Source organism: Trachypithecus francoisi, unplaced genomic scaffold (genome assembly GCF_009764315.1).
Source record: "Trachypithecus francoisi isolate TF-2019V2 unplaced genomic scaffold, Tfra_2.0 Lachesis_group15, whole genome shotgun sequence".
Classification (NCBI taxonomy): Eukaryota; Metazoa; Chordata; class Mammalia; order Primates; family Cercopithecidae; genus Trachypithecus; species Trachypithecus francoisi.
In genome coordinates this window covers 85,960,911-85,985,945 of record NW_022681460.1, presented here as the reverse complement: position 1 = coordinate 85,985,945, position 25,035 = coordinate 85,960,911, and the positions used below count along the sequence as shown (strand labels likewise).

At 39.2% G+C, this 25,035-nt stretch overlaps 1 protein-coding gene across 20 annotated transcripts in view; it reads right to left on the bottom strand.

Moving 5' to 3' along the window:
- The window catches only part of EPB41L2 (erythrocyte membrane protein band 4.1 like 2), a 226,669-nt gene that overhangs the window by 161,620 nt on the left and 40,014 nt on the right, over window positions 1-25,035 (bottom strand). Inside the window, exon 1 of one of the 20 annotated variants that reach the window (XM_033235476.1) lies at window positions 1,008-1,150. The exons of 18 other annotated variants lie outside the window; for them this stretch is intronic. The gene's annotated coding sequence lies outside the window, so the exon portion shown is untranslated. Of the gene's footprint in view, window positions 1-1,007; window positions 1,151-25,035 lie in introns of those variants that run through there. One more of the 20 variants, XM_033235458.1, reaches the window with a different exon arrangement.

Below are 25,035 nucleotides of genomic sequence, written 5' to 3'. Positions count from 1 at the left end.
AAGACTGGCCTACTGGGTCACTAGCTTCAAAAGATATCAAATTCTAAGAAAAGCAAGAAGGAACTAGAAATGTCTCTAGAAGACATGCTAAAATTAATTGGGGGGTTATACAATCCTCCTGAATCATAGTAATTTTACATCTGGAAAGGACCCAAGAAAATAACTTAGCTAACCCTTTATTGTGCAGATATTGGAGAATCAAAGAAATTTTAGACTAAGCCAACTGACTGAAATAGCAGCTTTTTACAATATCCTAAGGAAAGGCAGAAACCTAACCTCCTGGCAAAAAAAAATAGTTGCCAGGTATTTCTCATTTGCATAAACATGTTAAATCAACCAGGCAATGAGCTGAAATCAATTAGGTGATAAGCTCACGTTTCTGAATGAATTTACCCCTCAGTGTTTTCTCAAATGGAGCTCACTTTTGCCAAATACACTTTCCTCTTGTTATCTCTGTCTTCCCAATGTACCTCTCACTGTGGACTTTCCAATTTCCTATAGATGTAAATACCATATAAAGATGTGGAATAGTGGCTTTGTAAAAAACAAAAAAAATACAAGCATCACTATAATCTCTCATCCGTGTATAACATTTATGAGACTGGGGTAGGGGGGATCTTCTTCCTTCACTGCTCAAGTTGGTACTAAAATCACAGCAGAAAATAGGAACACAGAATGCCTGGAAAAGTGAAGGGTGCCTATCCAGGAAAGCTCACAACTGAGGCATAAGACAAGAAATGTGCTATTACTTTTTTCTTCTGCAACCCCTCAAATATAATTTGTAACAGTTACACATAACTTTCAGGAAGAAAAATACAAGCTGTCTTCCAGGAAATCTGGCCAACCCAACTACCAAAATCCTAACCTGTACCATACATCAATGGGTTAATGGCACCCTATGAAACAAAATTCACAGGCAATCCTTCCATTTGAGGACAATAACACAGTAAATAACAGAAATACCACTTGCCCCACAACCAAGCACCCCAAGGAAAACAGCAACTCACATTTATCAGTAGTAAATTCACTGGGTAAACCATAGACCTCCTCAGAACTCACACCTGCAGCCCAGGCTGTGATCACTGCTACCACCTTGCTTGCTGGCACCGTGCAATCCAAGGACGCCTGGATTACGATAAACGCCTTAAGTACAGTGCTGACACAATCCAGTCCTAGTGCTTAAGTCAGAGGTGGCCCAGCGCTGGGTCAGGAAATAATGAGACAGATAATAGAGCCCAAAGGTAAACATAAACATCTTTAGGAAGCAGCATTGCTTCTCCAATCATGAAATGAATTCCCAAATTATTTTACTTATTTTTTTCCAGAGCCAAACAGAAACAGATGACAAATAATTCCAAATGATCTGGAGAGAATGCAGCTCCATTATTATTTAAATATAATGAATAAAGACTAAAGACAAATGAGATCCCACTCTAGCAACGCAAGAAACTTTCTGCCAAGTATATTACAACTATACACTTCTCTAAGAGAAGAGAGCGTACATGTGTGCGTACACGCTATCACTCAAGTGTGCTTAGACTATAAAGTGGTGTGGCTGCTTCTCCAGAAGCTCATAGAATCAGTCACATCTACATCCTGACACTTCCATGGTGAACAAATTGAGGGACAGGGAGAGCTCCAATGCCTCCTCTGAGACAAGCAGCTGAGAGAGAGCGCAAGAGAAAGAGAAAGAGAGCGCGTGAGAGTGAACAAGCATGTGCAAGCAAGCAGTCAGTCAAAACAGAGATTCTTTATATTACACTGAATAAACTTTTTGGTACAACACTAGAGAACAAGTTAAGTACAGCATTATAAGAAGTGCAGAGTGCTGCCAGAAAAAAAGAATTCTTTTTTTTAGTTCTGTTTCTTCCTACTCTATCTAGCCACTCAGGCCAGTTTCCATCATCTTTCTCCAACACTTAAGCTGTCATCTCTACTGGAGTTTCCCCACCCACCCCATGCATTTGAAAACCTTCTGGAAAAGAACCAAAAGTATAACCAACTTTTCAAAATGACTTTCAGAGTTAGTCCCACCCTAATATTTGGCTGTTTATCCCCCTTATTTCTTGATCTCTTTCCATTCTTTCTTCCTGTCCTTCTTTCCCTACCTACAAGTAGATCCCAGCAACAAAAGTCACTTCCTTTTTTCCCTGCTCTCCTTAGACTTTCGAAACTAAATTTCTCCGTTGCCCCCACACCAGCTTCAATTCTTCCTTCAAGATAAAGAAAGCCAAGAAACGCACAAAATTGTCAATAAGTCTTTAGGATGCCAAATTTAATGTTCTAAACATTTCTGTGGAAGAGTATTTCCAAGCAAAACAAAAACTAATGATTCTCCATCATCTATTGTTCAGATATTCCTTCTCATCTCACCAAATTCACCTGAGCCGTCATATAGAGATTTTTCTAGATTTAGACTAAGGTCAAATGCAAATAAATGTGAGTCTGAAGCCAGTATTACTGCCTCAAAAAGAACTTTAACTACCTGTTGATTGAAAGTATGCCAATCATGCCAGACTTGCTTATTCTTCAGAGGCATTCCTTCGATCATTAGTGCCAGCACAACTATAAACACACATAGAGAAGAGACCTTGTCCTCAAATTAGCCCCAAATGCACTCAGAACGTTTTTGACAAGTCCTAGCAATGAGAACACACAAGGCCCTCTGCTAGCACTACGGAGTCGAGGGAAAGTGGAGGGGAGAAAGAAGAAGGGGAATGGCAATACAATAGTCTTGTCCCTGAGGAGCTGATAACCTAGACCGCTAACACAGACAACCTCATGGAAAGTTAACATTAATAAACAGGTCAAATTCCAAGGTGACATTGGAATAAATGCCGTAAGACTGTGTATGAGCAACTGCTAAAGGAATTACACAGCTACAAATTCCTATAGGAATTCAGCAAAATGAAGCAAATATATTCCAGAGTAAAAGGAATTTGGCATGTGAGATGAGATAGTTACTTCGGCAAAATCATTTTAAAAGCTTTAATGGATTTATTGGTTTTAATATGGCAGAAGAGAAATACTTCAGATATGGCTGTGTGTTTTTAACCTCTATTCCTTTCAGGTTCACATCAAATAACCCTAAAATGGCAACAATCCAGCCACATCATAATGGTTTTCAAACTTCTTCCAATTGCTTGGGCCAAATTAACTAAACAGCTGTGTTTGGGTGGTCTCAGTTTTTCACTCAAAGTTATAATTAGATAGATTTAACCCTCGGAGTCAATGATCTTTTAAGTCCTCCTAGAGGAAAACAATACTTTATAAATTTTCCCCAGTAGATAAAGTAAAACAGGCAGAGTGGTATAGTGAAAAATGTTCTGGAATAGGTGGAACCAATTGTAATTCCAGTTACGAAAACAATAGTAGTTTTAAGTAAATTACTTTATTTCACTTTACTAAATTTCCTATCAGTAAAATTAAAGGAGGAGGGGTTATCTCTTTTTAAGTGTCACTTAGTTATAAAATTCTACATTTCAAAAAAAAAAAATCACTTGGCATTGCAAAGAGCACACAAAATAACACTGAGTGGAAAATGACAACAAAATCAGAATATGAGCCTCACTTTGTGAAATGTACAAAAATATGTGTTTACTTAAAGATTTATTCCATAAGCCATGAATGTAGGGTACAAAGATAAAAACAATATAATATTAACAGTGAAGGTGGAAATGAGGCCAGCTCTCATTTTACTATTTATGCTATTTCCAATTCTAGTTAATAAACATATAAAACGATCCAATCCTTTGACTCCAAGCTGGACATTTTGAATCAGAGCTCTTCAGCCTCTTCGAAATACACTGCCAATCAGAGTTGTCTTAGAAACACTGTAAGCCCAGTCTTCAATTAGGGGGAAAAGAGAAGGGGCAAACCCACAACTTTGTTTTTACACTACTACTTTTCTCATCTAGTCTAAAATCCCTTTCTCCACCCCACCCCCTCCTCACAAAAACCTCTTGGGAGTGACTGAACGCAAGTAACCTAAAACTGGAATTTCTGGAACTGTATGGTTCTCAAAAACCATCATACTGTCATCTCCCTACTTCACACACGCCCAGAACTGGATTTCATACTTATTTTCACAACAAAATCTCCCAGTGGTACTTAAACATTTTCTTTTTCCTTTTTTCAAAAGCATAGGCAGGTTATATCAGAAAAAAGAGGAGAATAATTTGGCACCTGTGGAGGTGATGTCATTAACCAGCCATGGGTCTGAATTGTCCCTGGAATGAAGCTTGCAGCTTGAATCTCTGAGCCCACCCAACGCTGTTGAACATAAAATACACTCACATTTGACTGGCTCTGCTTAGGAAGCCCTGTACTTACAATTTATCAGCTTTAAACTTTTTATAGAATGTAGCATCAAATATTGTCAAGGATCATCCTTGGAAGGCCAAACTTTACAGCTCTAAACCTTTATTTAATATCTGGCAGGCCTGTGAACGACTCCTTCTGCATGCCTATCTATAGACAGTCCCTGATTCATGATAGGTTGTATTCCAAAAGCCTGATTTTGAGTCACCAGCTTGAAAAAAGAACTATGCATCCTACCCAACAACAGATGGAGTGAAGGCTTGACTGAAGAAAGGGTGGGCACAGTGGGGGAGTGAGACCGACAGAGAATGACAAAAGTGAACCTGGGGGTGTAAGCTTCAATCCTCAATCTGCAAAATGAGGTTAAGGAAATCTAAAACAAGGCAGGTAGAATAACAGTTTCTTGACATAAACACTAAATAAATGTTAGCTACTGTTATTATTTTCTCTCTTTACAGAAACAGTCATTAAAGGGAGTATTAATTCCCTAGGCCTACCGAAGGAAGTTCAATTAATCTATTAACACACCTGAAAGTACTTGAAAACCACAAATCCTAACAACACTTCTAAGGAAAGCATGCAATAAGGAGTTCCGAGCAGCACACATGTGCTCTCCAGAGGAAGAAGTGCACTCTCCATTCACGCCAGACAGTGCAATGCAGAATCCTTACCCCCGTCACTCCTCCAGCAAGGAGCCCACCCAGAAATGGGGTGCCTGAAAAGGAGAGAGGATGTGAACTCTGAACTCTAACAGACTAGTGGTGAAGGGCTACAGAAATCTAAGCCTCTGCCCAAATCACCCAACTCCCCACTACACAACTCCCAGTCACCTTTCCCTTCCTTTTTAGGAGCCACCAAACGTAGCCCTCCTGCTTCCCACTGCCAACATCTGTCCAGGACGGTCATGTACAAAGAGAAACCAGACTCTTCACCTTCCAAATTCAGTCTAGAAAGCAACATAAAGCTTTGCAACTATCTATCAAGATTTTATTATCCATAGCAATCAAGAAATGGGTAAGAAAAGCCCAAATATGTTTGTCTGTTTCTACTTACATTTCAAAGGCAAAGGCAAAATCACACTCAGACGTCAATGCTAATATAGATATACTTAAAATAGTCAAGACAACAGAAAAAGGAAGAAGCCGCAACTTCTATCTTGCAATTCCCAAGACGGTGCTTACTTGATCTTTTACAGAGTTTTGTTTTTTTTTTTTTTTTTTTTTTTTACCTTCACAACCCTCTAAAAATTAGTCAGTTTTCAATTATCTACTGTTGGTGATGTGTTTTGTAGGCACCGACATAACTACGTTCCAGAAACTCTCTCCCTGTGACCCAAAGCACATCAAAAGTCCCCTCTCCTCATTGCACAGCTTTTACAGACACAAGATCTTAGAGATGCCCCAGACCCTGACATTTGTCTAATCTATTTCTCCCAGTCTGACAGTGAAGCTGGAGCTATCTGGGTGGAGCCAGAAGTTCAACCAGTATATCTGGACCATGCTTTTCCCCACCATTCTACAATGTTTAAAGTCAGTGGAAAAAGGAGTGTTGAGGGGGAGCCGGAATCTCAAGCCAAGCCTTCACATATATAATGTATTCCAAATGTGAACAGTTTTTAGTTATTACCCGTATTCTTGCTCCTTTCTATAAGACACAGGGCAGAGGACTATGCGAGTGTGTATGCATTCCTACTTAAAAGGCAAATCTCAGTGATCCTGTTCTTCTCACTATCTCAGTTACCCATTCCCACGGTCATGCCCCAAGAACTGGCTTTCAAATTTTTCCAACTGTGACCCAGAGGAAAATATTTACATCCCAACCCAGTTCACAAATGCACAGTAAACACACCCAGTTTTAATGAAAACAATATCTTTAAATGACTATGTGATCACCCTAATCAAGACTCAAGGCTAAGTTTGGGGAGTTCACGCTAAATCTAGCCCCAACCCTTCCACTCAAAAAGCCTTCTGACAGCAGATTGCCTCAGAAAAAAAAAGGGGCATCTCTTTCCTCCCCTTCCTTATTTCTTTCCTTTCCCAAGAGGAATCCTTCTTGTTGTGTGTTAGGTTTTCTTTTGGAATTTTTTTTTTTTTTTTTTTCTGCTCTGTCACCCATGCTGAAGTGCACTGGCTTGATCTTGGCTCACTGCAACCTCTGCCTGCCAGGTTCAAGCAATTCTCATGCCTCAGCCTCCTGAGTAGCTGGGATTACAGGTACCCACCACCACACCCGGCTACTTTTTGTATTTTTTAGTAGAGATGAGGTTTCACCATGTTGGCCAGGCTGGTCTTGAACTCCTAACCTCAAATGATCCGCCTGCCTCAGCCTCCCAAAGTGCTGGGATTACAGGCGTGAGCCACCGCACCCAACCAACTTCTTTTTAAATTCACTTAAGGCCGGGCATGGTGGCTCACGCTTGTAATCCCAGCACTTTGAGAAGCTGAGGCAAGCAGATCACTTGCGGTCAGGAGTTCGAGACCAGCCTAGCCAATGACAAAACCCGGTCTCTACTAAAAACAAAAAAAAATTTAGCCAAGTGTGGTGGCACGTGCCTGTATTTCCAGCTATTCGGGAGGCTAAGGCAGGATAATCACTTGAACCCAGGAGGTAGAGGTTGCCGTGAGCCGAGATCACGCCACTGAACTCCAGACTAGGTGACAGAGTGAGACCCTATCTCAAGAAAAAAAAAAAAAAAGATTCATTAAAAGTTCCATAGGAGTTAGATTTTTTAGCATTTTTTTAAAATGCTGGTCATGACTCTCTAATATTAGGTTTTGAAAAATCCTGCCCTAGGATTATATAATTATATAATCATATAATTACTCTATATAATTATCTCATTTCATGCACCCCAACCTCTGAATATCTATCTTTCCAGCTCAATCTCTCTTCTCCAACAATTCTATAACGCTGAGGATCCTATGCCCAATACCACCTTCCCAGTGCCCCAATCTTCACTCCCTTCCTTAAGCAGCTTGGGTCCCATGGGCCCCAATCACATCTTAACTCCTTTGCCCCGCCCTACCTCCAGCACACTCACCCTCTTTATGGTTACATTTAACTTGGCCTTACTTCAGATGTGCACCCAAGCAGCCAAAATGAAAATAGCCACAATAACTTTTCTCAATATAAATTCACAGCCACAAACTTTAAGCAGACTGATATGGTTTGGCTCTATGTCCCCACTCAGATCTCACCTTGAATTGTAATAATCCCTATGTGTCAAGGGCAGGACCAGGTGGGCAGTTTCCCCCATGCTGTTCTCCTGATAGTGAGTTCTCACAAGATATGATAGTTTTATAAGGGGCCTCCCCCTTCACTCAGCACTCATTCTCTCTCCTGCTGCCCTGTGAAGAGGTGTCTTCCACCATAACTTTGTTTCCTGAGGCCTCCCCACCCAAGTGGAACTGTGAGTCAATTAAACTTCTTTCCTTTAAAAATTACCCAGTCTTGGGCATTTCTTTATAGCAGCATGAAAACGGACTAATACAGTTAATTGGTACCAGGAGTGAGGTGCTGCTGTAAAGATACCCAAAAATGTGGAAGCAACTTTGGAAATGGGTAACAGGCAGAGGTTGGAACAGTTAGGAGGACTCAGAAGAAGAGAGGAAAATGTGGGAAAGTTTGCAACCTCCTAGAGACTTGTTGAATGGCTTAGACCAAAATGCTGATACTAATATGGGCAATGAAGTCCAAGCTGAGGTGGTCTCAGACGGAGATGAGGAACTTGTGGGGAACTGGAGTAAAGGTCACTCTTGCTGTGCTTTAGCAAAGAGACTGGTGACATTTTGCCCCTGCCCTTGAGATCCGTGGAACTTTGAACTTAAGAGAGACTATTTAGGGTATCTGATAGAAAAAATTTCCAGGCAGCAAAGCATTCAAGATGTGACCTGGATTATTCTGAAAGTATTCAATTTTATGTGTTCACAAAGAGATGGTTTAAAATTTGAATTTATGTTTAAAACAGAAGCAGAGCATAAAAGTTTGGAAAATTTGCAGCCTGACAATGCAATAAAAAAGAAACACCGATTTTCTGGGGAGAAATACAAACTGGCTGCAGAAATATGCATGAGTAACAAGGAGCCAAATGTTAATCCCAAGACAATGGGAAAAATGTCTCCAGGATATGTCAGAGACCTTCACAACAGCCACTTCCCATCACAGGCCCAGAAGCCTAGGAGGGAAAAAATGGTTTTGTGTGCTGGGCCCAGGGCCCGCTGCTCTGTGCAGCCTCTGGACATGTGCCCTGCATCCCAGCTGCTTCAGCTCCAGCTGTGGTGGCTAAAACGGACCAAGGTATAGCTCAGGCCATTGTTTCAGAGGTGCAAGCCCCAAGCCTTGGTGGCATCCACATGGTGTTGACCTTGTGGGTATGCAGAAGTTAAAAATTGAGGTTTGGGAACTTCCACCTAGCTTTCAGATGATGTATGGAAACAGCTGGATGTGTAGGCAGAAGTTTGCTGCAGGAGTGGAGCCCTCAGAAAGAACCTCTGCTAGGGCAGTGTGGAAGGGAAATACAAGGTTAGAGCCCCACGCAGAGTCCCCACTGGGGCACTGCTTGGTGGAGCTGTGAGAAGACGGCCGCTGTCCTCCAGACCCCAGAATGGTAGATTCACCAACAGCTTGCACTGTGTGCCTGGAAAAGCCATAGACACTCAATGCAAGCCCATTAAAGCAGCCAGGAGTGGGGCTGTACCCTGCAAGGCCACAGGGGCAGAGCTGCCCAAGGCCATGGGAGTCCACCTCTTGCAGCAGCATGACCTGGATGTGAGACATGGAGTTAAAGGAGCTCATTTTGGAACTTTACGGTTTAATGACTGCCCTACTGGATTTCAGACTTGCGTGGGGCCTGTAGCCCCTTTGTTTTGGCCAATTTCTCCCATTTGGAATGGTAAATACCCAATGCCTGTACTCCCATTTTATCTAGGAGTAACTAACTTGCTTTTGATTTTACAGGCTCATAGGCTGAAGGGACTTGCCTTGTCTCAGGTAAGACTTTGGACTTGGACTTCTAAATTAATGCTGGAATGAGTTAAAACTTTGGGGGATTGTTGGAAGGACATGATTGTGTTTTGAAATGTAAGGATACGAGATTTGGGAGGAACCGGGTTGGAATTATATGGTTTGCCTCTGTGCCCCCACTCCAATCTCACCTTGAATTGTAATAATCCCCATGTGTCAAAGGTCAGGCCAGATGGACAGAAGCAAATCATGGGGGCAGTTACCCCATGCTGTTCTTGTGATAGTGAGTGAGTTCTCAAGAGATCTGATGGCTTTATAAGGGGCTTCCCCCTTCAGTTGGCACTCATTCACTCTCCTGCTGCCCTGTGAAGAGCTGCCTTCCACCATGATTATAAGCTTCCTGAGGCTTCCCCAGCCATGTGGAACTGTGAGTCAATTAAACCTCTTTTCCTTATAAATTACCCAGTCTCGGGTATTTGTTCATAGCAGCATGAGAACAGACTAATACACAGACCCTTAGCAATCCTCAGAAATCCTATGAGAATTCCCTACTCAATCCATACTCCCAGGCTCTTAGAAACTTATTTCACACCTGTACATATTTCACACCTGTACATAAAGCAAAAAAAATTATAGACTTAAAAAGATGTAACACTGGTAACTGGATGTTCCCATGTTCTCAGCCACAATCCAACTATAGCTATCCTCCAATAGGAAAAATCTAACATTCTGTTTAACAAACTGTTACCCATGCCCCCACCAAAAAAAAAACCAGTCATTTAGAAGAAAAGGTAAATCTGCCCCAGTAATATTAATAAGTTTAAGGCCACATAACCATTAAAGAATACAAGAAAATTTACTTTCAAAAAGTGCTTTTGTTTTCTCCCCTTTTATGAAAATGGTAATATTCTCTCTTAATTCTCTTACCAAAGTAGTCCATATGCAACTATGTCCTGCCTCCCTAATCACCTATAGGCATAACAGTTTATTATCCAAATATAATTTGTTCAACCATGCAAACATCTGTGCAATCAGACATGTTCAATTTGCCAGGGACAAGTCCAATGACATGGCCACAAGTGATAAGCACCAATGCGCTGTTAGTGGGCCTTTCGCTGAAAGAAACAGCTTTTCCCACAATTATCTCTAGATTGAACTCAAGTGTCTAATAAATGCCTTCATGTAATTCAACAAAACCAAAACATGTACATTATAGAGTTACTATTTATTCTAACCCAAGTCACTAATGGTAACACTAATGCACATAAGCATATAAACCCCATAGTAAAATGAAGCTGTGTTTCTTCAAATTCAAGGGCCAGTAGAAGTGAAGGCTAAGGAAGCATGTCTGCCCAAAGAGACTGTAAGAAGCACAGTCCAAAATTCCAGGTGCTACAAGAGTGCTGTCATTTTACAATCACTGCAGGACATCAAGGGCCATTTCTATTGCTTTGAAACCCCTTTCTTCCTGATAGAAATAAAGAATTAATTGATTTTTTTTTCCAAAACGCAGTTTCACTCTGTCGCCCAGGCTGGAGTACAGTGGCTCAATCTCGGCCCACTGCAACCTCCGCCTCCTGGGTTCAGCCTCCCAAGTAGCTGGGATTATGGATACACGCCACCACGCCCAGCTAATTTTTGTATTTTTAGTAGAGACAGGGTTTCACCATATTGGCCAGGCTGGTCTCGAACTCCTGACCTCAAGTGATCCTCCCGCCTCAGCCTCCCAAAGTGCTGGAATTACAGGCACGAGCCACTGTACCTGGCCAGAATTAAATAATCAATTTTTTAAAAATACTCGGACTTGAGTGGTTAAATCCATATACCAATAGGCAATCATTCTTCAGCTTGGAGGAACCTCAGGTGAAAAACATAAACACCTCTTAGGACCTGTAGATATAGCCAAGACCACATGCTAGCCTGCCAGCCTCCTAGCCTCACTCATCCAGACCTTCAGCATCAAAAAGGAACATGCACAGCACCAAGATGATCAAGCTAAGGCAACAATTCCTACCTTCACTTACTCAGGCACCCTTCTCAGCACCCTGACTTTTCATCATCCTACCAACCATTTCCCCTTATTCAGTGTTAAGACTGCTAAGATGTTTATGCTTCTCCTTCTCCTCCACCATTCATTCACTCAAAATTTAGGAATCTGGCTATGATGTAATGAGCACTGTGTCAGGACATCATAGCCCAGTAAGGGACACAGGGAGTAAGTGCATAATTATAATCCATTCTGAGAACTATCTACAGAAAGCCATATGCAAAGCAGCATAAGAACAGAGGATGAAGTAGGATAAAACGGGAGCCATTTATAAAGGATGGAGGGAAGAAAGGAGGTACAGATTCCCAAGGACCTGCAAAGGCATCAAGCATAAAAGACCACTACAAGTTGCTCTTTTCAACTTTTCAAATTTAGTCAAAATCACAAAGTGTAGGCCCAAGAACTTCCAAGGTAATAAATCAGTCCATTTTTCTACTAACAAGGTGGATATTTTTTAGATATTAACTGAGAAATTTCTTCTTTTCAAGATCTTCTGAAAATTCCATGTAACCATTGTATGTTGGCTTTCAATTTACAAATCAACATTTGGCTCTACAGACATGTACTTCAAACTTATGTCTTAATCACAACTGCATTCTCTGGTACTCAATATAATCCTGAGAGGCATACTAGGACCTTCATCCAAGCCAAAACTGTCTTAAGTGAAATTTATCTTTGGTGGGTATCCCTTTCATTCTTTGGCTTCTCTCCCACCCCAAGCCAAGGTAGTTCAGGTACAACTCTTAACAGGCAGTCAACTATCGTGGCTAATGGAATGGCAGATATAAGTTTAAAGTGTGACCTCTCCTAAGTAGGGGTGAAGATAGGAAGCAAGTGAAAGAGAATCCAGTGTACAGTAAATGGCTGTTAAGTTAGGACGGGGTGAGAACGCAGATGGATATATTCTTCCTCCACCTCTAAAAGAGAAAAACTTTCCAGGCCAAGCACAGTGGCTCAAGCCTATAATCCAGCACTTTGGGAGACCAAGGTAGGTGGCTCAATTGAGGTCAAGAGTTCGAGACCAGCCTGGCCAACATGGCAATACCCCATCTCTACTAAAAATACAAAAATTAGCTGGGCGTGGTGGCACGCACCTGTAGTTCCAGTTACTTGGGAGGCTGAGGCATGAGAATCACTTTAACCCAGGAGGCAGAGTCTGCAGTGAGCCGAGACTGAGCCACTGTACTCCAGACTGGGCAACAGAGGGAGACTCTGGATGGGGGCTGGGGGAGCTTCCCTAGTTACTACTGAGTTGTTCTGTTATGAAAAAAAACCTCATTAAGTCAGAGCTTCTAATGGATTAGATTTAGCCTAGGCCCTGTGTTAGCTAAGTCATGGTTTCTCAACCTCCACACTACCAACATTTTATTGTGAGAAGCTGTCCTAGCAGCACGGCTGGCTGCCACACACTAGATACCACTAGCACATCCTCAAGTTGCGGAAATAAAAAATCTCCCCTAGGGAACATCACCTGGGCTGGGAACCACCACACTAGATGATGAACATCAGCCTCCTTATTAACTATACAATGAAGAAGAAACTGATGTTGATGAATAGGACAAAATATTGAGATAAGAAAAAGATGATGCCTTATTGGGCAACTGCCTGCATTTTAACAAAAAGCCAACAGATATCCCCAACAGAAGAGGGAAAAAAAATCAAAATTAAGTCCAACAAAGTAAAGCAAAGTCTGCAGCATTTAAATAAAAACATGATTGTGTGCATGTGATGCTAATTGCCGAGACCGCAAAATTACATTAAATGATGAAGGACACAGGTGCTCAGGTATGGTGGAAGTGCAACAAAGACGGAGTTTAGTGAAAACATTAAAACCAAGTCAAACCAACTCTATCTTCATTCCACATATCCAAGCCCATTCTACAAGAATCCTCTTTAACTGATTTGATTCTACAAAATGAACATCTGTAATAGTAACTATTTTGTATTAATAATAATTAGCAACACACAGACAGGACTCCAAATCCCGGTTCCAACCATATTCCATCTACATAACACCCTCTCTTAAGCTATTTCCCCTATCCAGACAAGTAAAAGGTGTAACCAATGTAAGAACATGAGCACAGTGTCTGGCACACTGTAAGTACTAATAAATGGCAATTACCAGTAGTTACACATAGTATTTTGTAAACATGCTTTTACTACAAAATGGAAGACATTGCCCAAGTGGAACTACAAAGAAAACACACTTTTAATCAGTTAACTAAAGAAAAAAAAAAATACATAAGACCCAATCCTGTAAAATACATGCCTAAGATGCCAAAATTCACTTCATTCTTAAGGCAGGAGGAAAACATGGCTTACCAACCAAGCACATGGCCATAATAAAAGCAAAATACAAATGCTCCTTTTTTTTTTCAAGTATCACATTATTTCCCACTAGCACGAATTTCAAATATATTTCTCCAGACTTTTGTCCAAATCAGCTAAAATACCATTTTCAAGGGGTTGAGATTAAAAATTCACTTTATAAAAGAAATTTTCTATGAAGCCTAATAATCAAGTAGAAAAAAGAGTATTTTCTCACACATACCCAGAGCCAGTTTAGAGTTGCTGTTTTTGCCTCACAGAAGTTGTTTTCTAGCCACAAGCTACTACAAATTGTTCAGACCTTTTGGCAGCAACACAGGAAACTGCCCTTTTCACCCGTTCTCCCACAAAAATGGAGTCAATTTCTAGGCGAGCCCATTTCTCAAGGCTACTTTGCTTTACTGAGCCAAATGCGCACAACTTTTCATTTAGCATTAAGAAAGGGCCCCAAATATTCTGCATTTTTGTAAAGAAAATTGAAAGCAAGTCACCAAAGACATACGAGTGGTTATTTATTAAATCAGCTCATAAAGTGTGCGACACCAACATTTGAAATTTATAGGGCATTCGCAAGCACAGCTGTTTCTGTTTTATCCAAATCGTCAAGGATGCAATGGGCAACACGTGAAGCTATTTCCTGATGCTTAACTGTGCCTTGGTGTCCCACTATTCTCAACTTGCCATGTTTCAAATAAATAGTTAAAATAGGTGTGATTAAAAAAAAAAAAAAAAAAAAACTCAGGCAGCCCACTCACTCACTATATCTTTCATTTGAATCTGAGGTTTTTCTACAATATTATGGATCACATAAAGACATTTGAGCAAGTCACAGGATGAAGCTGAATTTCTTCTCAGCTTTCTTATTCAAGTACACAAAATCAACCCACATTTTTCTCCTTCAATTATTTAAGGGGAGGTGAGGGTAGGAGGTGGCAAATTATGCAACAGCTATAATGTATTTAATTTCTAAAAATGAAGCCAATACTGCCTTTTAAATGCAAAATTAAAGACGACCCGTTGAAAACCAGGAATCCCTTTGTATCCCATTTGGCTTAAAATTTCACAGACTGGTCATTTATTTAGAACACAAGAAAGTCCAAATGGTAAAAAGGCATCTGCAATCACTCACAAAATGAAGCTGGATACTACCCTGCTCTGGGAGAGTTGAATGCCAAAATTCAATCTGTGACCCAAGTTCCACAATTCATAGATTGGAGGGAAAAAAAAAAAAATCAGCACAATATTTTCCAAGGGACGTTTTCTGTCTCCAAAAATGACTTGCAACTGCAAACAAGTTCCAATAATGACGCAAAGGCAACCTCTCCAAAAGGGTACAATTTCAGAAACTGTCCAAAAACCACATACACAAAAATGATAAGCAAAGGAACCTCAATTCAATTACACAAGACCCATTACACTTTGATTCAAGAGGAGATAAAAGAGTATTTTTCAGTCGGAGTCCAACAGAAACACTAATGTAAAATATGCTCAAATTCAGAACTTCTTTTCAAAGGCACACTTTAAATTATTCCAGCATAATAAATCCTATAGATTACACAAGGAAGAAATCCGGGAAGCAAACCAAGGAATTCAAAATAGAAATTCAAAGAAAAATTCAAAATAGAAAATTCAAAAAAAATTGGATGTCTGGTAGGTAAAGAGACCTGCTTGTCTATATCTAGGTACAAAAGGCACACCTTGTTATTTTAGGTAATTTTTCCTACTTAAATAAACTGCACAGTGGAGCAGGAACCAACTGTAAACATGCTTTCATTCACTGCTTGCCTTAACAAAATGTTAGTAAACCAGGCTATCTTTCATCTCCATAAACAAAACAGAATATCAAAGAGATTTCACATTATTGTTTATCAGCTTATCAGCACCATCAAAGTACATCTGTATTTGATACTACTTATGAGAAAGAGTCTGTGGAAAGAGCAAGAAGAAAGAGTCTGTGTTGGAAACTCGTTCGGGAGGGTCTGAAGGAGTTTTGTGTGCTGTTCATCACTATCACGAAATAGCCTGTAAGACAATCACCAAAAAGCAAAAACACAGATTTCTTGAGTTAAAGTCCACATCTTCACAAGAATAACTTTCGAATAAGTAAACAACTACAGAACAACTGGGCCAACGTTATCCAGAGGTCTGGCATCAGAAGATAAAGCACTCAAATTCACAGTTTAAACATGGGTTTCCTGGCCCATAGTAGAAAACTTCAGCCTGGGAAAGATTTACTTCAAATCAAACTAAATGGGCAATTAAGGAATCTCTTTACTACTGTTACATTTTTAAATTCACCCTATTAAAACACTCATCTTAAAACAAAACTGGACTCTTCTAAAAAACAAAAGAGATGAAAACTATAGAACTGGTCACTGACTTCTGTTCAATCTCATCCTACTTCCACCTACATTCAACTAATATTTATTGTACAGTTACTATATTAAAAAGCACACAGCTAGTACTGAAGAGGGATAGAGTGAGCAAGATAGAGAGATGTACTTACTGCCAAACAGGCTATGTCTGCATCTGCAATTTGCACACGGTAAGTTCAGGTGTTTTATTTGTTTCCTGGAGTTGTTTTTAAGAATGTGGTTCACTTTTTATATGGCAAAAGCACTGAGGGTCCTTCATGTGTCTAACGAAAAAGTCTGGATGGACATTTGGCTTCAATAAAGCCATCACTTTCTTGAAGATATGTTCCAGCTATGAATCGTCTAGGTTTGTGTGCTGGATAGGGTGAAAAGGGCAGTGTTCTGTGTAGCTGCCAATGGGCTGAACAATTCCCAGTAGCTTGTGGCTAAAGAAATCTTCTCTGAGAAGAGAACTGTAACTTCCAAGCTGGCCTGGGATAATTGTGTGAAACAGTGTGATTTTTTTCCATTCAGTTATTTTTTGTTATACCTTTTCCAGCAAAATTCTTCTGTGGAATTTTAAAATAATCATGTTTTTAAATGATCTTTCCAGTAAAAAGAATGTTTCAAAATAATGCTTAACAGCTTAACTGAAAACAAATTTCAGCACACACTAGAAAGAGCATTAAATTATTTCTAGTATTCTCCATCCACAATTAACACAGTATTCATTTTGTTCAGGTATTCACTTCTGGGAAGCTCTTCCTGAAATCATCCGGCAAATACTTATTAAGCATTTAATAAGGAAACACTCACACACACACACACACACACTCCACAAGGCTGGTCACTGTGGAGAATACCAAAATCAATGAGAAAAACTCACAGTCCTTAAGAAACCAACATAACAAGAGAGAGAAACAAGGGAGTCAGAGCTGTGTTTTTCATAAATTCCCAGGATGATTCCTGTACATACTAAGGTGATGGCATGTGCCTGTAATCCCAGCTACTCAGGAGGTTGAGGCACGAGAATCACTAGAGCCCGGGAGGTGGAGGTTGCAGTGAGCTGAGATCATGCCACCACACTCCAGCCTGGGTGACATAGGGAGATTCTGTCTCCAAAAAAAAAAAGCGCTACTATATTCACACACACACACACACACACACACACACACAAAACCTGACAATAAATTAGTATGCCATTATTTACTTTAAAAGACTCACCATTGGGTCTCTGAAATTAGAAAGCCACTCTAGTTATATTTAAAATAACACTTGTTCTAAACACTTATTTGCACATCACTTTTTCAGCAATAAATCTGCTGCATAAATCAAGTATACCTAGACATTAAATTGTGTGTTGGAAAAACACTATGAAACTATTATTAAAAAAAAAACAAACTAGGCATCAGAAAAGGAAAGTTCAAGTCCAACTGCCATCACTTAATTTGAGTTACAATAAAAATCCTACCTGTCCTATTATAAAGTTATTAGAATACTTAAATTAAAATATACATGAATATGTTCTGCAAAGTGCTTTAAATTTTAACATTATACCACTGGAACAGGAGCAGCTCAGTGGTTTCAATATCCCAGCAGGTAAAACCTTGTTAAGAATAAAACAAACTAACATTGGCTGGATTTTAAAAATCAATTTTTAGGCTTCCAGAAAATTCACTGATAAGTAGAAATCATTTATCAGAGTTTGCACATCTCTCAATGGCTGGTAATAGTACTTCGTGTAGTTTCATTATTGTTTTCATATTTTATATAAATTCTCACCATATTCAGTTTTTTGTATTTTAGTACATATATGTTAATATATGTAGCTCTATGTAGTTCATATGCAGCTCGCTCGTTTTAACTCCTATACAGTACTTCGTTATAAAATATACTTTATTTTTCCTAACTGAAAAGTAGGTTGGTTCCAACGTTTTGCTATTTTCAAAGCGTCAATAAGCATGCCTTCTGAGTTTCCCTTCACCTATAGGTACAGGAATCTTGAGAGTACATACCTATGCAATTGCTAGCTAGTATGGTATGGTCAGTTTTACACTGCCGAACTGCTCTCCAAGATGGTTATGCCAACTTATGCTCTCACCAACAATGAATCTTCCCCAACACTGGTATTTTTATACTCATATTATGATGGTTATGAAAATGTCTCTATTTTAACTTACATTTGCCTAACTACTCGTGAGACTCGGGGTTACTGGCCATTTGAGTTTCCAGTTCTCTGAGCTGTGTACAATTATGCTCTATTTTGCTACTAGGTTATCTGCCTTTTTCTTAATTTATAACAGTTGTTCATATAATCTAGATTTTTAATCCTTGTAGCATATAGGCTATTTTCAACAGGACTGCCACTTGGCCAAGGCTACCTAAAGGTCTAGCTAGAATAGACCCAAGTCATTTTTCTCATGTGACCACAAGTACAGGAGTACGCAAGCTATGGCTGCTGTACACAGTCAATGTCATCAAGAAACTAGCATCCTTTTGCCCTCCTGCTCTGCCGTCTTTAACACTAGCCTCATTTTCACCTCTGCAAGACAGCTGCTGCAGCTCTAAACATTACGTCCGCTTCAAGGGTGGGGGAAGAAAGACTGGAATCCATATTCAAGGAGTAAAACTTTCCCAGAAATCCTAAGTTCACATCTCATTCGCCACTACTGAGACCTCTGAAGGACATCAGACGAGACAGCTATTTCTAAATGGGCACAAAATCAGGGTTGTGTTGGTAAGGACAGGTGAATAGGTGAGGTAGGCTGCTAGCAATGGCTTTCAAACATGCCTTACAAATGCATGACACCAGTGTAAACCTTTTCTTTTCACTGTGGTAATTTTCTTATATGGGAGTTTATTTTAATAGAATCAAATTTCTGAATCCTTTTCTTTATCATGTTTTCTGTGTCCCCCCACCCACTCATCAACAATGCTTATATTTTCTGTTAAATATTTTAAAGATCGGCTTCCTGCCTTCAAGCCTAAATGTAATGCATCCATAAATACCAAATCTATAATGCACCTATAATGCATTTTGTATACGGCATGAAGTAGGGAATGAATTTTTTTTCTTATATAGACCAATCAGTGGATGTTTACCCCATTTATTTAATAGTTTACCTTTCTCTACTGATTTATAACACTGCTCCTATAGTGTAACAAGCTTCGTTATATTCATTTATATTAAGTTCCTAGACTTGTATATGTTTAAATCAGGTTTACTGGTATAATTACCCTTGCCACAATAGTTTCAACAGCCTTGATATGTGGTAGGAACAAAATCTTCCCAACTTGTTCTTCAAAATTATTTTGACTATTCTTCAACACATGCTTATTTGCATATTAACTTCAGAATTGGCTGACCCATAAAAACCCTACTTGGATTATGAGTGAATTTTCACTGATATTACCAATTTATTTGGGGAAAACTTATCTTTACAATATCAAGCATTCCCACTTGTGGACAATGAACATTTCTCCATTTATTCACACCTTCTTTCACATCCTTCAATGTTTCAAGATTTATCCATAAAGATTGTATATATCTTGTTAGATTTGTTCCTAGGAAACAGAGTGTTGCATTTTTAGAAACTGGAAATATGATCTTGATCTTCTTTACATAAATTTTCTAGTTGGTTATCCCTAGACTCACTTAAGTTTTGCATACAGTATATTATATAAACTGCAAAGAATAATTTTGATTCCTCCTTTCCAATATTTATGATCATTTCTATTCTTGTCATATTGTACTGACAATTTTCAACAACTATATAAATGACTAAAAGTAGTAATTTTGTATCTTGACCTTAAGAAATTTGTGCTATTATCATATTGCTAAATATAACACTGAATTTTATTTTCAAAGACATTATTTAGCATGGTAGAGAATTATACTGCATTCCTAATTTAGTTAGCATTTTCATGAATGAGTATTGGCATTTCATAAAATGCTTTAGCAAAACAATGTTATGTTTTCCTTTTAGTTAACAATCAATTCTTTAAAGGAATGTGAAACTGTATATCATTTCTTCATTCCTAAAATGAATTATAGTTAATATACTACATACAATAGATTTTTTTTGTTGTTTTACTGGGGCATTACATATATTTATGGGTGACATTTACCTGTACTTTTCCTGTTTTCACTGTTCTGGTCACTATTGTTACCAGGGTTATGTTAGCTTAAAAATTCAAGAATGCTTTAATGTGTTTCTATTTTCTGGAACAGTGTGGGAGTTTCTCCCCCACAGCAGTATGAAAATACTTTCCCATAGTCTAGTTCCAACAACCACTATTTTTTAGTCTAATAACCATGGAAACATGGTTACTAATTTCCAAGGTTTTCTATTTTTCTGGAGGAAAACATATGTTTCCATTTTGTCAGTATTTTCAAAAGTATTAACATAGATGTATATATTTATATTGTCTTCTAATCTGAGATGGTAAATATTTTTCTCTTTCTTCTTTTTTCTTAGATAAAATATTAAAGGGTTATCCTTTATTGGGTGATTTGCCTTCTCCCACCCTGCCCAAGAATTAGCACTTTGCATTTTCGCTAATGAAAATGACAGTAAATGAAATGACAGTGAAAAGATTGATGGACTGATTTTTCATGCTAAATATCTAAAGTTTATTTGGTGAGAGATGCCAATCAACAATTTTGGCTCATTCTTTAGATGCGGTCAACCAGGCCATTACTGATGATTTCCATCAAAGTTGCTCAGTTTACTGAGGGGGTTTCCCATGAGTCTTTAGCTTTTCAGCACTCATTGTGCCAGTAATGCCCTTGGAACAATTTTTTTGTTGTTAAGAGACAGAGTCTCGTTCTGTCACCCAGGCTGGAATGCGGTAGCATGATTATAGCTCACTAAAGCCTTGAATTCCTGGGCTCAAGTGATCCTCCCGCCTCAATCTCCCAAGTAGCTGGAACTACAGCCACGTGCCACCCCACCAGGCTATTTTTTTTTTTTTTAAGCTTTTTTGTAGAGACAGGGTCTTGTTTTATTTCCCAAGCTGGTCTCAAACTCCTAGCCTCAAGTGATCCTTCTGCCTTGGCCTCCCACAGCACTGGGATTACAGGTGTGAGCCGCCACACTAGGCTTGTGACAATTCTTAAGCTCACTCTGACCTCTCCCTTTCTTTTCACTTCATGACAGTTTAGTGAGAGCTGTGATGTTTCCACAGAAGGAGCTCACTCAGAATTTCATTTCAACAAACATCATTTCAAGACTGCAGGACTTCCTAGGTTACAACACCTACTGATGGCTCTAACTATTAGCAGGTATAGCAAACAAGAATTAATGGAAAACATTAAAACCCCCACATAAACTTAAAGAACTGCACGCCACTACCCTCTGAGCAAAATGCTGGCCAAAACCTCCCAATTGATACAAAACAAAAAAAATGAATCAGGGAAGTAAGCAAGGTATACGCCCCAAAATATGGCAACTTTTACAAAATAAAAACCCTCAGGAAAAAGGGAATCCTATTTTAAAATGGCAATAAACAAAAAATTAGGCAGGCACGGTGGCGGGTGCCTGTAATCCCAGCTACTCAGGAGGCTGACCCAGGAGAATCCCTTGAACCTAGGAGGCGGAGGGTTGCAGTGAGCCAAGATCACACCATTGCACTCCAGCCTGGACAACAAGAGTGAGATTCTGTCTGGAAAAAAAAAAAAAAAAGGAATAAAAACAATAATAGTAAGAGCATCAGCTAACACTTCCTATGCACCATTCTGTTGTATATACTAATTTAATCCCTACAAAAACCCTATGAAGTAAAAACTATTCTTACTCCCATTTTATAGATGAAACTAAGGCACCTAGTTGGTAAGGACAAACCCAGACAGTCAAGCTCCAGTAGTGCTCATAATTACCACACCATATGCCGGCAGTCCCAACCTTTTTGGTACCAGGGACTGGTTTTATGGAAGATAATTTTTCCACAGACCAGGGACGGGGGATGGTTTTGGGATAAAGTGCATTACATTTATTGTGCACTTTATTTCTATTATTATTACATTGTAATATATAATGAAATAATTACAAAACTCACCATAATGTAGAATCTGTGGGACCCCTGGACTTGTTTTCCTGCAACTAGGCAGTCCCATCAGGGGGGTGATGGGAGACAGTTACCGATCATCAGGCATTAGATTTTCATATGGAGTGCGCAACCTAGATCCCTCACATGTGCAGTTCACAATAGGGTTCATGCTCCTATGAGACTCTAATGCCACTGACAAGAGGCAGAGCTGAGGAGGTAATGGCCACCTGCCCCTCACCTCCTGCTTTGCAGTCCGTGGCCTGGAGATTGGGAACTTCCTGCTAGCCCTGTGACATGGTAACGTGACACTGCATTCTTTCTACTACCTTCTTTCTACTCCTAGTCATCTATAGGAGCTATCAATCTCCTATATACAGATAACCCTCCACCAGCTTTATATTTAGATCTTCACAAGGTCTCTTATTAAAGGGAAAAATCTCTCAAGTGCTTTATTTTGAATAATAAATTACTAACAGGCTTAAGTTCAAATCTTGGTTCCATATTTATCTGCTGTACAAGTGATTTAATCTCCTTGCCTTGGTTTCCTCATCTGTAAAAGGAAAATAACTGATAGCACCTATGTCAAAATTAAGTGTGGGGTTCAAATGAATCAAAGCACTCTAGTTATATTACTGTGCCTGGTAAGTAACTTGTGTTTGCTGCTATTATGAAAACAGTGTCATCATCATCCACTGCTCCTAGGTTATTATTTCCTCTCAAACTGTAAATAATACCATTGCACATAAGCCTTTTAAAAATATTTTTTAAATGGAATTCTGTAACGCTAACCTTTTGTAGACATCATGAATATTAAGTAATCAAACATGTTTCTGGATAAAATTCTGTGACATCATCATACCAGACTCAACTCTAGAAGACGATTTCCACAAGGGCAGGAATTTTTGTCTGTTTTGTAAACCACCTTATTTCCATTACCTACAATATTGCTTGGCATCAATATATGTTTCTTGAATAAATTAGTAAAAAGTACTGAATCTCAAACAATGTAAAAGAAAATGAATATAGTATGTACTAAAAAACTAGGTTAGATAAGTTTTACACAATCTTACATAAAGTTTCATAAAATAATGCAAAGTATTCCTTCCACATAATAATGATATATTGCTATTTTCGCATGTGTATGTGACTACTAATAACTCCAATATTTAAAGGTTTTATTATTTCATCTGCTACCCTCAAAGTTGATAGACTTCTTAGGATGTTAATGGGCTAACTTATTTCCTATTATTTCTTATTTATTTTCCTGTGTTGTCCTTCATCTTCCCTCCAAAATTAATTCCATCTACTATTTAGTAAGCCAAAAATTTCAGTAGATGAAAATATAGGCTGGGCATGATGGCTCACGCCTGTAATCCCAGCACTTTGGCAGGCCAAGGCAGGTGGATCACAAGGTCAGAAGTTCGAGACCAGCCTGACCAACATGGGGAAACCCCATCTCTACTAAAAATACAAAAATTAGCCAGGCATGGTAGTGCACACGCCTGTAATCCCAGCTATTCAGAAGGCTGAGGCAGGAGAATCGCTTGAACTCAGGAGGCAGAGGCGGCAGTGAGCCAAGATTGTGCCACTATATTCTAGTCTGGGCAACAGAGCGAGACTTCGTCTCAAAAACAGAAGGAGAGAAAAAAAAAAAAAAAAAAAAAATATATATATATATATATGTTTCCTGAAAAGAACTCTATGTCTATAGGAATACTTAACTCTTTTTTCTATATCTGTTTCCTGAAAAGAACTCTATGTCTATAGGAATATTTAACTCTTTTTTCCCATATCAAATAAATACACCTTTTTTAAAACAAATATTGGTGAAAACTGTCATTTTCTGAGAGACAGTCAGCCATTATTATTTCACTCATTCAGGATCTGTATATTAGATACTCCCCCTATGACTCAGGCATTAGGCTGAACTCTGGAGAAAAAAGGAGGAAAGTGGGCAAAGCCCTGCAGTCACTGTGAAAGATGGACACGGAAACACATAATTTTACAGAGCTCTAGGTCTACAACAGAGGCAGAATCACAGAGGAAGGAGAAGCCAAATGCTGTAAGGGCAAGAGCAGCCCAAAAACTCAACAGAATGAACACTTTTTTTAAAAAACTAAACTCAGCAAATCAGTAGAAGGTTGACAGGTGAGGAGAAGAGAAAGGCAGAGGGAAGAACAAACATACAAAAGCTTACGTGCAATGAAACAATATGGCATGCTCAAGAAGTAAATGAGTAATTTGATGTCACTCGTGTGTTGGGTTTATGGTTGAGATTGTGGCAGAGCTGCCGGGAAAGAGGGGTGCTCATTATAAGGTGTCTTGTATCCAGGCCAAGGAAGAGGTATGGCACGGCTAAGCCTTCCAGCTGCAAGAGGTTCCTAAAACTAAGCATCTCTGTCATAGAATGGCATGTCATAAGCCATTTTATGACAGAAATAAGCAGGACCACAAGCCAAAGCGCCACATCAACCACGACAGCTATACACCAGCACACAGTAATTTATTTATATTTTTACAATCAAATTCCCTGACTGCACCAAGAGCTCTTTGAGCGCAAGGACCAACCGTGTCTCACTCAAGTTATCTCCCAAATGTCTACTAACATAATTCCCTTACTTAACAAATGCCAAGCACATACGATGCACTAGGTGTTATACTAAACTCTGGGTACTCACAGATGTTAGACTACCCTGTCCCAACCAATCTTAGAGCCTCTCTGAGGAAGTGATACCTGAGAATAAAAAAAAGGTTAGCTTCTAGAATTTCTGGTTCCCACCCTCTCCTTATATCCTCAGCTGGTGTTCAACATTAAATCTCCTCTTTAATACACTTTTATTTGGATTCAAAGCCATTCTTCTTAATTCCCTTTATTCTCCTAAGAACAGTCTTCTTCCTCTCTATTTTTCATTCTATGGGTATCATTCCAAAACTCAGTTCAACCCATCATCTTCTCATTGGGGGCTTCACTCTATT